The sequence below is a fragment of the Haematobia irritans genome, chromosome 1 (genome assembly GCF_050003625.1).
Source record: "Haematobia irritans isolate KBUSLIRL chromosome 1, ASM5000362v1, whole genome shotgun sequence".
NCBI classification, from domain to species: domain Eukaryota; kingdom Metazoa; phylum Arthropoda; class Insecta; order Diptera; family Muscidae; genus Haematobia; species Haematobia irritans.
The window spans coordinates 339,062-354,734 of record NC_134397.1 but is presented as its reverse complement, the minus strand read 5'-3'; positions in this window follow the sequence as shown (position 1 = coordinate 354,734).

The window sequence follows — 15,673 nt, the reverse complement described above, 5'->3', positions numbered from 1 at the left end:
CACGAGATTTTTTAGTTCTTAGCACCTTTTTCTGTAATACAAACATTGTAGAAGAAATTATTCAATTTTATGATTTTTTTTTATTTTAATTTTACCTTTTGCCGGACGGGGATTCGAACAGCGGACCACACAGTTTGTAAGGATCAAAGAAGTAGCTGATCAATTGCCCAAGGAAAAATAAAATGTTAATTTTGTAATAACAAGCAACAACCACCAACTTAATTCAATATCGCTCCCTGTTAAATAGCGCTCCAAGCTACTAAACACATATATGTTTATAGGCTATTTCTAAATTAATATATGTTTGCTTCCAAGCATATTATATTTACAAACATTTTATGTCCCAAACATAATATGTTCTAACATATTAACATATATGTCCCAAACATGTTATGCTAGTTTATGAACATTATATGCTTGCACTCAAAAATATTGTGTTTAAAAATTTGTTTTCCAAACATATAATGTTTATAGCCAAACATCCGTGTAAAAATATAGTTTCCTATTCAAAGTTGTACACCTGTAGAATTTATTTGAAATAAATTCACATTTAAAAGTATTTTTTAATTATATACAAATTTAGTTTTTTTCACAATCATTTAAATTTATTTATGTATCATTGTGATATACGTTACGAAAAAGTCAATACAACTTGAAAAAATATGCGTTACGTTTCAACAATGCTATACAACCAGGTTGCACGGACATATTTCCTACATATTTGTTCAACTAGTTGTCGAAAATCAAGAATACAACCCTTCATTAATATTTCACTCAATTGTATATATTGGAACGAAATAAACCTGGTTCATTCAATTGTGAGCGACATCTGTGTGGCCAAAAATATCCCTACTGGAAAAATGAATTTGCATTATCTTTAAAATGAACGTCTTTGGTTTGCAGCACTAGAAACAAACAATTGACAGACGTCAACGAACCATTACAACATGCAGCAATACAAACACTAAAATGTTTTTCAGCGGTGGATTATGTCCTATCAATAATAATTCTCAATATACACAGGATGAGCGTTTTTCAAATGCAACAACTTTTCAGTTTGAGGGTAAATATAATTTTCAGCATAAATTCAACTTGACTTGAAACAGCTCAACTTCAATACATCTTCAAATTGTTTGCGCATTACTTCCAATTTGCCAAAATGTTGACGAAATCTTTGAAAAGGTGTTGAAGATAATATGAGAAAACTTTGACAAAACACTACACTGAAATGCAACGGATGAAGTATTGAAAACCATGTGGTTTTCAATACTTCTTTGTGCAACTAAGTTCGTGGTCAATTGGAAAAAATAAAAAATTGGAAAATTTTAGACAAATAACTGAATTTAAACCAAATAGTTTATAATAATAGGTAAGTGAAAAAAAAATGAACTAAGACTTTACGGAAGTCACTAAATGTATATATCTTTGCCGAAAACTAAAATTATGGATTTTACGTTCTTGAAAACATTAAAAAGCTGAGTGATGAAGAAATGTTGGACAGTTAGCTGGAACTGCTTCAGATAGTTTATAATAATTGGTAAGTCAATATGAATAATTAAGTCAACACTTTAGAGAAGTAACTAAACTTAAATCTCTTTGACTCTTTGAGAAAACTAGAATCTTTGGATGAGTGGTTTATCGACAAGAAAAAGTTTCCAGAAACATTTCAAAGTGCAACCAATGAAATTTGTTAAAAACTTGATATTATTCCATTTCAACAACTTCTGGATGAAAATCACATCGTCAGTTTAATTTACATCCTATTATTAGTTTTAAAATGGATATTTTTTGAATACTATTCTAACACGCGGTCCAGCACGTTCCAAATTTCAAATTGCCCGCATATTAATTAATGCAGTTTTATGACACCAACTGGAATGAAATCGAATTATACACTGTTAGAAAAATATGTTTTTCATGTGTTCCGATATATACAAAATGTGTTTCGGGCACAATTTTTAAACACAATATATTTAAGTGCAAACATTTAATGTTCCTAAACTAACACTAAATGTTTGGGACACATATGTTAGTATGTTAGAACATATTATGTTTGGGGCATGAATGTTCCCTAAAAATAATATGTGTGAATGTAAACATATATAAATTTACAAATTTCGAGTATTGTGATATTTTATTCAGAGAGCGACAGAGAGAGAGTATATAGAAAGAAATAGAGATGGAAACCGGGGGGTTGACGAAAGATATCAACATAACTCAGCGAGAGAAGCAAAAGAGAGCAATTTCTGTGAAACCGCTTGTATGTTGTTTCGGAAAACTGTGTTATGATAAGGCCAAACATTTGATATGCTTAAGTCTAAATATTATTTAATATGAATATTAGAATGAGTATTCGGAGTAAAGAGAATAGGCATTCGGAACCAAGAGAATAGACATTTGAAAAAAAACAGCATGTGTTTTCGCCTTGAGAGCAGCATTTTATGTATGTGTGGACATGTGCGTTGTATATCATTTTGGCATTATGTGCACAATTTTTTTCTTTGTTCGTTAAAAGAAATCGGAACGTACGAGGAGTAAGTCAAAATATTCAAGCAAAGGAAATTAAAAAAAAAAACCGTGGAAACTATATAAAAAAAGTGATCTCCATAAAAATAACGAAAGGGCACTATACTCTTTTTAGAGTTGGGACAGTAAAATGAAAAAAAGGAGGAAACAGTGAAAAATTAAACAGTAACACGTATAAAAACAAAGTTTAGTTTCTCTTTATTAATAAGTAGTCCAAGAGGAGTTGACGGACACCTTCAAATATAAAAGCGGGCATTAAGTTTGAGTTTTGCAGCTAAAACAATTGCAAACAGTTTATTTTCTTTAAAATGAATTATTAAAGAAAAGTAAAAGGCAAAACAGGGTAATTTTAGGGCTTTAATTTTTAATTTGACTCGCATCGAAAATTGTTTGAGAAATTACGAGGGCGGTTCGGAAACTTCTTAGCTTATCAATGAAAGAGAATAGTTAGTTTTTCAAAAATATTTTTATTTTTCAATATAATCTCCTGAAACTTCAATACACTTAGTCCAACGCTTTTCTAGCAATTCTATCCCTTGATTAAAATAGTTTTCCTCAAGGTCTTCAAAATAGTGGTTTACAACTGTAATTGCATCCTCATTTGAGGTAAAACGCTTGCCAGCAAGGATTTTTTTTTTAGATTTGGGAACAAGTAAAAGTCACTGGGAGCTAAATCAGGAGAATAACTCGTACTTTAATTCGTTGATTTTAGCCATTGTTAAAACACTCTTGTGCGCTGGTGCGTTGTCTTGACGAAACATTATTTTATTGAATTGTTTTTGCCTTCTTTGGGGCACTTCCTCCAGCTTCAGTCCATTGTTTGGATTGTTCTTTTGTCTCTGAAGTATAGTGGTGGATCCATGTCTCATCAACAGTTATGAAACGACGCTTAAAATCCATTTTATTTCTCTTAAAACGAGCTTGAGAAATGTTCATTCTTATGCGGTTTTGATCGACAAATGCGGCACCCATCTTGCAGAAAGCTTTTTCATCTGTAGTTCTTCATGCTAAATTAAACGGACTCGATCATTTGAGCTGCCCATGATATTAGCAATTTCACGTACTTTTATTCGTCGACCACGTTTAAATTCAGTAACCCAATTTTTTACTGTTGCATATGAAGGAGCACTTTCACCTAACACATTCACCATATCATTATGAATTTCTTGTCCCGATAAATCTTTTTTATGTAAATATTTAATGACAGCACGCATTTCTAATATTTCCATTGTAAAAAAATTGCGGATGCGTCTGTTTTGAACACTTGTTTCTATATGAAGGAGTTGCCAGATCGAAACAAAATTTAACATGTGTTCATGTTAAATTCACGTTTAAATTCAGCAACCCAATTTTTTACTGTTGCATATGAAGGAGCACTTTCATCTAATACATTCACCATATCATTATGAATTTCTTGTCCCGATAAACTTTTTGTATGTAAATATTTAATGACAGCACGCATTTCTAATTTTTCCATTGTAAAAAAATTGCGGATGCGTCCGTTTTGACCACTTGTTTCTATATGAAGCAGTTGCCAGATCGAAACAAAATTTAACATGTGTTCATAACAGAGATGGAAGTTTCAAAAACACTTAACTTTTTTTCTGTTTATACCGCGCTTTTTGTGCTAGGCAAAGAAATTTCCGAACTGCCCTCGTATTGAGTAGCGATGCATTTCAATTTGTTCAATGCATTACAAATTAAAAAAAAAAAAATAATTGTAAAAATATCACAAAAGTTTTTAATTCACATCCAAAACACTGATTTCGGATCACACCATAAGAAGTGATAGAAATTCTGTGTAACAGCTGTTTAAATGGTAGATATCCGTCCTATGTCAAGCCCATGTTAAATTCATCGCTTCTGCGCCAATTTTCTAATATTTCCATTGTAAAAAAATTGCGGATGCGTCTGTTTTGAACACTTGTTTCTATATGAAGGAGTTGCCAGATCGAAACAAAATTTAACATGTGTTCATGTTAAATTCACGTTTAAATTCAGCAACCCAATTTTTTACTGTTGCATATGAAGGAGCACTTTCATCTAATACATTCACCATATCATTATGAATTTCTTGTCCCGATAAACTTTTTGTATGTAAATATTTAATGACAGCACGCATTTCTAATTTTTCCATTGTAAGAAAATTGCGGATGCGTCCGTTTTGACCACTTGTTTCTATATGAAGCAGTTGCCAGATCGAAACAAAATTTAACATGTGTTCATAACAGAGATGGAAGTTTCAAAAACACTTAACTTTTTTTCTGTTTATACCGCGCTTTTTGTGCTAGGCAAAGAAATTTCCGAACTGCCCTCGTATTGAGTAGCGATGCATTTCAATTTGTTCAATGCATTACAAATTAAAAAAAAAAAATAATTGTAAAAATATCACAAAAGTTTTTAATTCACATCCAAAACACTGATTTCGGATCACACCATAAGAAGTGATAGAAATTCTGTGTAACAGCTGTTTAAATGGTAGATATCCGTCCTATGTCAAGCCCATGTTAAATTCATCGCTTCTGCGCCAATTTTGCACCACTTCCGGATCCAAAAAGAACATTCTTGCTGGGATGTTGGCCAATTTGTTCTTTATGTTCTCAAAATAAATCTCAAATCTCAAACAAAGTATGTCATTAATTTGGTTAAGGCTTGTTTTGAAAAGAAAGTCGGAGAAAATCACAATTTTGTTTGTTATATGCGTTCTTTCTTGTAAACAATTATTATTTATAAGCCCAGCAAAAATAGCTCTTTCGAAATTATACAAACAAAAAACATTTTTTAGAAAGGCTTCAGGCGGGAAGATCATGTTCGCTCCAGAAATTTGTATTTCTTTGCTTGTTATTATGAAAAAACTGTTAGTTATAGATGGAAAGCGGATCTACACGTATGTAAATTCAATCAAAGGGAGCCGGAAGATTCTCAGCTTATATTTGTAAGAGAACAAGAGATGAACGTTCTAGTTTTCTCACTAGCATTATAGATTTTGTTGGCGGTCTTCTATATTCAACGGAGTTTCAGAATAGCTGCTTGACGCTCTGTATATTCCCGGCTTTATTCAACAGGTTAGTTTAGGGTATGATGTAGTCTGCCCCACCCGACCAGCAGGCTACGTTTTGCAAGTTTTCACTGGGAAGAAATTTCTAGCAAAAACTTGCAATTTCTCTATGTGGCAACTGTGAAATATAATCTCTCTCCTCTCTCTCTTTGTTGGATTTTCGGTGTATACGAACGATTTCCAGTAAAAAGTTTTTAATGGAGCTCATATCGTCATTTTAGAGTCAAAAATCGGAAAATATACATTTTTCTTTTGTTTGAGAGAAATTCGTGAAAACGCCGATAAATCAGCAAAATTGGCGGCACTGGTCTTAAAATTTGTTATACTTTGTGAATATAGTTAAAAATGTAATAAAATAAAAATTAACCGTCTTCGAATTTGATGTGCATTATAAAAGAGAAAAAACCCCAAAAATGCGAATGAGAAAAGTAGAGCTCAACTTTTTATTCTCTTTCGATAAAAAAAGAAAACAAACATTGAGGGAGCGTTGAATATCCGCTTCCTCTCCTTACTTAACAGGTTATTTTATTATCATCCAAAACTAAACTAACAGTTCGGTTTTTATGCTCGTATCGTGCAGTTCGTGTTGTGTGTTATGAAAATTTGCAATTTTTGTAGTGCTGTGTGTGTGTATTTTATTTCTTATGTGGACTATATAACAGTGTTAAAAAACTATACCCATGACAAACATACTCGCCAAATAACGTGTATGAATCCAATTGGTGCTTTACATGTAAGTTTGTTTACTGTTTAAAGTTTTTAAAATGATTACATAAATTTGTTGTTATTGGAGAAATTTGTCCAATACATAGCTGTTAGATCACTTACGTGCTGTACTTTTGTGTAAGTAATTTTAGTGAGTACGAAATTTTGCGTTATTTACTAGGAATACAACATCAACCACAAGTTGTCTTGTGGTAGGAAAATAAAATAAGGTGTGCATTTCTTCACACACACAAGCTTGAGTATACATTGCTTGTGATCAGTGTTGCCATGTTAGGGGTTTTCCCCCCGAATTTAGGGGGGTTTTCACGTTTAGGTGGATTTTTAGGGGTAACATTTATTTGGGGGGATTTTTGGAGGGTAAAAAATATCTTAGACCTTATAAAGAGCAATTCTCAACCAAATTTGGAAAAATTCTGTCATGAATTTGGAGAAACAAGATGCAGGAAGTCAACCGAAGTTCCTAAATATCAGCAAGTATTCATTAGCATTATTTTAATTATCCTTTTCAATTACTTCTGTTGAAAGAACATTTTTAATATTTGACACCGTTAAAAGCAAATTAAGAAATCGTATTTTAACTTAGCAGCCAAAAGCATTTTAAGAATTAAAATTTCATTTAATTATGGGTCTCATAACTATACACCTACAATTTGTACACTGGAACGGCAGACGATTGTAAATTTTAGCCTCTTTGTGGGGAAAAATGTCTTTGTTTACAGATCTTTTGTTTATTTTTTCTACTTTATAAACCTATTTTTAAATTAATTTGATTTAAAAGAATTATACAGTAAATTATTTTTTTATTTTTTTGTTTGATAAACATATTGATAGACATATTATTATATTCTTTTATTAAAATTAAATTTTAAAGTGTGTCACTAAAGGAGTTTTTCACGAAATTTGGGAACCCATTTTGTACTTTTTACATTCTTAAATTTTTGGTGGTTTGTGAAAAAAGTCTAGACCAATTTAGGGTTTTTTCTTAAGATTTGGGGGGAAGATTCAAAAATCACCTGGGAACACTGCTTGTGGTCTACCGTTCAACTCAATTCACTTAACAGTGTTCACCACAAACAAATGTGAGAGAACATAGTGGTGAATAAAGCAGAGGATTTACAGAGCATCAACATCGTTGACAATGGAAGAGCGGCAAAATAAATCTACAATGGTGTTGGGGTTATTAAAGGGGACCAAAACAGGGTGATAAAGTTGACACTTTTGTGCTTTTTTGATACATTTCGACTGCCAAAAGCACCGTCGCACGACCGCGAGCCAGTTGGTACTATTTTCAGATATTAACTCAACTCCAAAAATTATAAAAAGCGGACATTGAAGAAATAAACATAAAGGGTGATTTGTTAAGAGCTTGATAACTTTTTTTTTAAAAAAACGCATAAAATTTGCAAAATCTCATCGGTTCTTTATTTGAAACGTTAGATTGGTCCATGACATTTACTTTTTGAAGATAATTTCATTTAAATGTTGACCGCGGCTGCGTCTTAGGTGGTCCATTCGGAAAGTCCAATTTTGGGCAACTTTTTCGAGCATTTCGGCCGGAATAGCCCGAATTTCTTCGGAAATGTTGTCTTCCAAAGCTGGAATAGTTGCTGGCTTATTTCTGTAGACTTTAGACTTGACGTAGCCCCACAAAAAATAGTCTAAAGGCGTCAAATCGCATGATCTTGGTGGCCAACTTACCGGTCCATTTCTTGAGATGAATTGTTCTCCGAAGTTTTCCCTCAAAATGGCCATAGAATCGCGAGCTGTGTGGCATGTAGCGCCATCTTGTTGAAACCACATGTCAACCAAGTTCAGTTCTTCCATTTTTGGCAACAAAAAGTTTGTTAGCATCGAACGATAGCGATCGCCATTCACCGTAACGTTGGGTCCAACAGCATCTTTGAAAAAATACGGTCCAATGATTCCACCAGCGTACAAACCACACCAAACAGTGCATTTTTCGGGATGCATGGGCAGTTCTTGAACGGCTTCTGGTTGCTCTTCACTCCAAATGCGGCAATTTTGCTTATTTACGTAGCCATTCAACCAGAAATGAGCCTCATCGCTGAACAAAATTTGTCGATAAAAAAGCGGATTTTCTGCCAACTTTTCTAGGGCCCATTCACTGAAAATTCGACGTTGTGGCAGATCGTAAGTCTATTCATGATGAAATGTCAAAGCATACTGAGCATCTTTCTCTTTGACACCATGTCTGAAATCTAGGGCTGTCGTTCGGGATCGATTTTTAAAAATCCCGGGATTCGGGATATCAAAATATTGAATCCCGGGATCCCGGGATTTTTCGAGATTTTTTTCGGGATCCCGAAATTTTCGGGATTCTTTAAATATTTTAATTAATTACAATTTACAGCGCCAAAAAATTATTGTACATTAAACCAATTTATTTAATTAATTCAATTTTATTAACAACAAAAGAACATAAGAGTAAATTTAAAAGCAATTTTAAATTGCTATCATACTTAGCGAAAAAAAAAAATAAATGAAAAAAGCCATTTCTTATCGCAATCTTACTCAGCAAACATTTTAAGGATTAGGTTAGATTAGGCGTATTTTCGTATACTTGTGATAATCCTTTTGTACTTCGATTTAAGTAAAAATATCGCAGCATCCAAATTTTTGTCAGATAATCGCGATCTTGTCATATTTTCGACGGACCTTTTATCATTGCTTTTTATTTTATGTGGCACGAATTCCATTTCACATGAACTCATTATTCAAAGGTCCTTCTCGTTTATTTCGATTTTTGATGAAATTGTGCTCTTTAGTATACCTCATGTATAATAAATTCTTACTCAAGATGTTTATTAACTCAATTTGTCGGTTATGAAATCTAAGGGCCGTTTACACTGAGTGAAGACTTCAATTTATTAATAAACAATCTTAAAAAACCACAATTTTATCACATTGGTATTATTTTTTAGGGATCCCGAAAAATCCCGGGATTCAAAATAAAAAATCCCGGGATTCGGGATAAATCCCGTCCCGAAAATCCCGGGATTTCGGGACGGGATTTATCCCGAGTGACAGCCCTACTGAAATCCCACGTGATCTGTCAAATACTAATGCATGAAAATCCTAACCTCAAAAGAATCACCCTTTATTTCCAAATGAGGTTATTTTAGTTTTTATTACAGGATCTCAACATTTTTGAGAGGAATATTATTTGTTTGTTGGATTTTGCAAACAGGTACTTCTTCATAAATGTTCTATTGATAAAAACATTTGACAAATTTTTCTATAGAAATTCAATTTGTCTAAATTTTCTGTAGAAATAAAATTTTGTCAAAATTTTCTTAGAAATAAAATTTTGACAAAATTTCCTATAAAAATAATATTTTGACAAAATTTTCTATGGGAATACAATTTTGACAACATTTTCTATAGAAATAAAATTTTGACACATTTTTTTATAGTAATAATATGTTGACAACATTTTCTGCAGAAATAAAATTTTGCAAAATAAGATTTTTTTTAGAAAAACTAAAAAAAGTTGTCCAAATCGGTCTAGATTTAAATATACGTATGCTTTTACAATAGCCTTTAAATTGGATATTATGTAATTTTAGCACCTTTTAGCTTCGAAAAGTAAATTTTTAATACATTTTTAGTACTTTTTCGTCAACATCATTTATCATTCCTGGAACAAAAACAAAACCAAAACTGCGGGTGAGAAAAGAAGAGTTTAACTTTATGTTATCTTCCGATAAAAAAAAACACACATACACTGAGAGTTACCGTTGCCGTCGACATGTCCATTCCTCTCCTTACCAAACACAAAATTGAAACTATCTATTAATTTTTTATGCTTGTATCCTTTAGTTGGTTTTGTGTGTTACGGTAATTTTCCACGGACGATATTTTTGTAGTTTTGTGTTTTACTTTATTCCTATATAACAGTGTTACAAAAATATACCCATGACAAACATGGGTATATTTTTTATAATTAGTTTAATAATTAGTGTTTTCTATGTAATTCTTTAAATCGAATTGGTACTTTACATGTAAGTTTTTTTCTTTCAGTTCATAGCTTTTAAAATACCAAACTGCATTTCTGGTTATTTGAGACACTTATGGTTGTTAGATCATTTAAGTGCTGTACTTATGTGGAAATAATGTTGATGAGTACATCAATTTTCGTTATTTACTAGAAATACAACAGCAACCGTAAGCTGTTTTTTTGGTAGGAAAATAAAATAAAATGTGTATTTCTTCACACACCCAGGCGTATCTATTACTTATACAAAAATATTCATTGACGTCTACCGTTCGCAAACATATGTTTTAAATTCTAACATACCAGTTCTCACCATAAAAACTACTCCAACTACTCAATGTACTACCAAAAACAAAAAAAAAAAAAAAAAAAAAACAAAAAACAAAAAGAAACAAAACTTCCAAAAATGTATTTTAGAACTTTTGAGTACGGATTTGAAGCATTTTTAATTGTATCTATCCAAGTGTACAGCTTTATAAACGTTAATGCTTATTTTACTTCCATTCAATTCATTTTGATCAGTAATTTCAAAATATGTTTTTCATTGGAGAAAATGAATTTATCTACACCCTCAAAAAAAAAAAAAAATCGCTTCTCTAACATATGTTCCAAACATATTTTGCAGGAAGCACATATATTATTGAATACTGTCGAAACATTAATACGTTTGTTTTATGTGAACGTATTATATGGTTGGAAGCATTTTGAGCCCAAAAAGATTATATACTTGGAAGAATTTTCCACAAAGAAGATTGTGCTCATTGCCTCACATAATTTTTACTTCCACGAAATTTTTTAGTTCTTGGCACCTTTTTCTGCAATACAAATCATGTTGAAGAAATTATTCAATTCTATGAATTTTCTAAATTGTACCTTTCACCTGGACGGAGAATCGAACCGAGGACCATACAGTGTGTAAGCCAACACACTATCCACTGGGATACGTAGCTCTTATAGTCACCATAGTTTGCATCTCCCACGAGTCCATGCAAACATAACATTATTTAACAGAAACATATATTTGTTGGCCACGTGGAGGAGTGGTTAGCATATCTTCCTTGCATGCAAAGGGTCGTGGGTTCAACCCTACTCCGATCGAACCAATTTTTTTTTAATTTACACATTTATATTTATATTGTATTAAATTTTTATAATGAAACTTCGAAATGTGGGTTATTAAAGATTTACAGTCAGAAACAGTGCTTGATATAAAGGAAATTGACTGAGCTTTAGGATAAAATATTATTTTTTTTTATTGCAAAAATAACAATTTTGTAACAAAAAACGGTTTTTGGTATAAAAGTTTATTTAGACGTGAACAGTTCTTTACTAGCATTTAACGCCATTTTAAATGCATTTTAAACTTATCGTGTTTTGTACTTAATTTCATTTTTACCTTTAAGGCCAGTATTAAGATGGCATTATCGCTCTAAATTACCCCTTTTACCTTTTCTTTAATAATTCATTTTAAAGAAAATAATCTTTTTCAATTGTTTTAGCTGCAAAACTCGAACTTGATGCCCGCTTTTATATTTGAAGGTGTCCGTCAACTCCTCTTGGACTACTTATTAATAAAGAGTAACTAAACTTTGTTTTTATACGTGTTACTGTTTAATTTTTCACTATTTCCTCCTTTTTTCATTTTACTGTCCCAACTCTAAAAAGAGTATAGTGCCCTTTCGTAATTTTTGAAGATGATGAAGATCCCTTTGTAATTTTTGTGTATTTTCCACCGTTTTTTAATTTCTTTTGCCTGAATATTTTGACTTACTCCTCGTACGTTCCGATTTCTTTTAACGAACCAAGAAAAAATTTTGCCCATAATGCCAAAATGATAAACAAAACACATGTCCACATCAAAGACAATACACCTATGGATGATGGGAAATTGGCTACTGAGCACATCAAACCATTTACGGTGTTAGTTTCATAATTTTCGTTTATCGAACCAAACGCGTATACGACAAGTATTGACATAGACAAATAAGTGCAGGAAATAAATGTCCATAAAGGGGAAAATGTAATTTTTTTGTTGTTGCCTAAAATTTAACATTGTTTCATTAAGAAAATTAATGGTGTTTTCTTTTCTGAAAAAAGTGCTTTGCCTTCATTTTGTCTGTACAGAATGCGCATTTTTAAAATGTTACCAGCAACCTAAAAAATGCTATCATTTCAGCGGGCAGAAAAGAATTCAAAGAAGGAAACAGGGCAATCGCAGCACTCTCGTTTGTTGGCAGTGCTGAAAATGCCCGTAATTTGCCTCTAATGGTGGCGCTATTTTCACAACAGAATTCGAAGCCTTTTCGCACTTTTGCCTGTTTTTTTAGATAAGAATCTAAAGAGTACATTTTCCGGGCAAAATGCAAAAAAAGTGTGCATTTTTTACAAGAAAAGAAAACACCATAAGTTTTTCATTTAAAAAATAAAAACAAAAAAAAAATTACAAGCCATACGTGCTAACACCGTCAATTCAACATTTGGTGTGACGCATGCCAATTTCGCATCTTCCTTAGGTGTATTGTCTTTGGTCCACACATACATAAAATGCTGCTCTCAAGGCGAAAACACATGCTTTTTTTCAAATGTCTATTATCTTGGTTCCGAATGTCTATTTTCTTTACTCCGAATACTCATTCTAATATTCATATTAAATAATATTTAGACTTAAGCATATCAAATTTTTGGCCTTATCATAACACAGTTTTCCGAAAAAACATACAAGTGGTTTCACAGAAATTGCTCTCTTTTGATGCTCTCGCTGTGTTATGTTGATATCTTTCGTAAATCCTCCCGGTTTCCATCTCTATTTCTTTCTCTATACTCTCTCTCTCTCTCTGTCGCTCTCTGAATAAAATAATATATTCTAACATATTAACATATGTGCCCCAAACATTTAGTGTTAGTTTAGGAACATTACATGTTTGCACTTAAATATATTGTGTTTAAAAATTGTGCTCGAAACACATTTTGTTTATATCGGAACATATGAAAAACATATTTATCTAACAGTGTGATTAAAGAAAGCATCAATACCACCTTCATAACAATCAAATTCTACATTTGGCAATATAGTTGAGTTTCTTAAGCTTTTGACAGTCTAATCTGAAGTGTTGTATGAAAAGTTTTTGAAAAAAGCACCAAAAGCACTAAATTAAAACGCCAGAAAGCACCAAATTGGTGCATTTTTTTTTAAAGGAATTAAAAAGGCAATTTGGCGCTTATTGGAAATCAAATCCGCACAAAATTGCATTTTGTTGCAATTTTTGAACCATCTTTAATCTATGATTGCGCCCAAACTTTATATCCCAATATGAGAACAAATCGGGATATACTCTCTATTGAGTATTCGTTTTCATTCTTTGGTACACCGCATGGCAATGTTGACTAAAAAAGAGTCTTAACCCTAGACAGCTTTTTCGCTCCCCCTCATGAAAATGAGTATCGAAAATGCGAGTTTTTGTTACACAATAAATAAAAGTTTAGAAAGAAACGTGTTTAAATGATAAGGATTTGTATATAGAATCGGTGTATACAAAAGTTTAAAACAAATATCCACAAATTTTGCCCACATGATGACAAACTATTGTACGTCCCACATATATATGTTTAAGCTAAACTAAATAAGAGAGAAGTTCACCACTGTGGTATCGCAATGGACTGAATAGTCTAAGTGAGCCTGATACATCGGGCTGCCACATAACCTAACCTGACCTAAGCTAAACATACGTATACGTATCCGTGGCTTTCAGTAGGTTAAGCTTTCTACGGTTAAATTAAATGATACTTGTAAATAATATTATGCCAATTTAGATGAAATTCTAATGTCGATATGCACTTGGACGACTTTTAACGTGACTTTTGATATTGCCGTGCCTCTATTCGTGAAATAACTCATGAGTTCAATTTAATTGTTCAGCTTTTTTGGCTGACCAATCCCCATACTCTCCAACAAGAATGCAATATAAGTTAAGAAATTCAAAGTTAAAATTTGACCTACAAAACACTTAAGAAACTAAGGTGATACAAGTGATACAAAATGCGAATGCAGTTGCTTCTACCCGCTAAAGATTTGCAATTTACAATGGTTGCTCGCTCTTCACCCCTCTATCGGGAACATCTCGTTCAGTATTTGGTGCGGAGAAAACTCCATGGTTTGGATAGGGATGCAAATAGCGAAACATGTTTTTTTAAAGTCTATGTAATTCGACAAATTCGATTATTTTCTTAATTTTAACAAATTGCAAGTCTACAGTTACAGAGTCAATTTAAAAACTTTGAAAAAATGAAAAAGTAGACTTTTTGTTTCTTATTACAATCCCTAGTTTCCAGTCCGCTTTCAGCATAGAAGTGTCTGCAGAATAATTTCTATTGTATTTGTTGCAACTGCATTAGTCTATGTGATCTCAAAAAGTTTGCAGTCAAGGACTTTTCATTCTCCGCAAATCCTTTTGGCTCTATTTACTGATAGCTGTAGATAAATTCGCTAGAGTCCTCTTCACTCCTTGCCCCTTGTGTGGGGGAACGTCGTGTACGAATCTTGGATAGGGATGAAAACAGCGAAACTTATTTTTTAAAGTCTATTTAATTCCAGATATTCGATTATTTTCTTAATTTTAACAAATCGCAAGTCGAGAGTTACAGAGTCAATTTTAAAAACTTTGAAAAAATGAAAAAGTAGACCTTTTGCTTCTTATTACAATCCCCAGTTTCGAGCTGTACTCCAGTCCGCTTTCAGCATAGAAGTGTCTGCAGAATAATTTCTATTGTATTTGTTGCAACTGCATTAGTCTATGTGATCTCAAAAAGTTTGCAGTCAAGGACTTTTCATTCCCCTCAAATCCTTTTGGCTCTACTTACAGATATGCTGTAGATAAATTCGCTTGAGTCCTCCCCTTGCCCATTGTGTGGGGGAACGTCGTTTACGAAACTTTTTAATTATTTCTGTAGAGGGGAGTTGAAACAAAACACAAACCGTGAAGCTGGCAAGCAGCATGAATCCATGATTTATCTGCCTCACTATGAGAGGGTGAAAACATAAAGGGGTGCAGTATAGTGGCCATCGGTACCCATCCATGCCAACGCCTCGTTTTTTGTTTCATTTTATACAACTTTGTAGTTTACAGAAGTTTGGTCAAATAAAATATTAACTTATTCACATAACATTTGCGGTTGCCATAAAGCACATCGGGAAAGGGAATTGTTTGCTCCCTTTTTATATTCTCTAAAGTAGCAATTGCACTGCTTTGGCATCGTCAACAATATTGGGTTCAAAGATAAGAAGGTTTGCCCAACACGTCTCTTCGACACGATAGTCCATAGAGAAATTTTTCTAATATGCCCAAGGGATA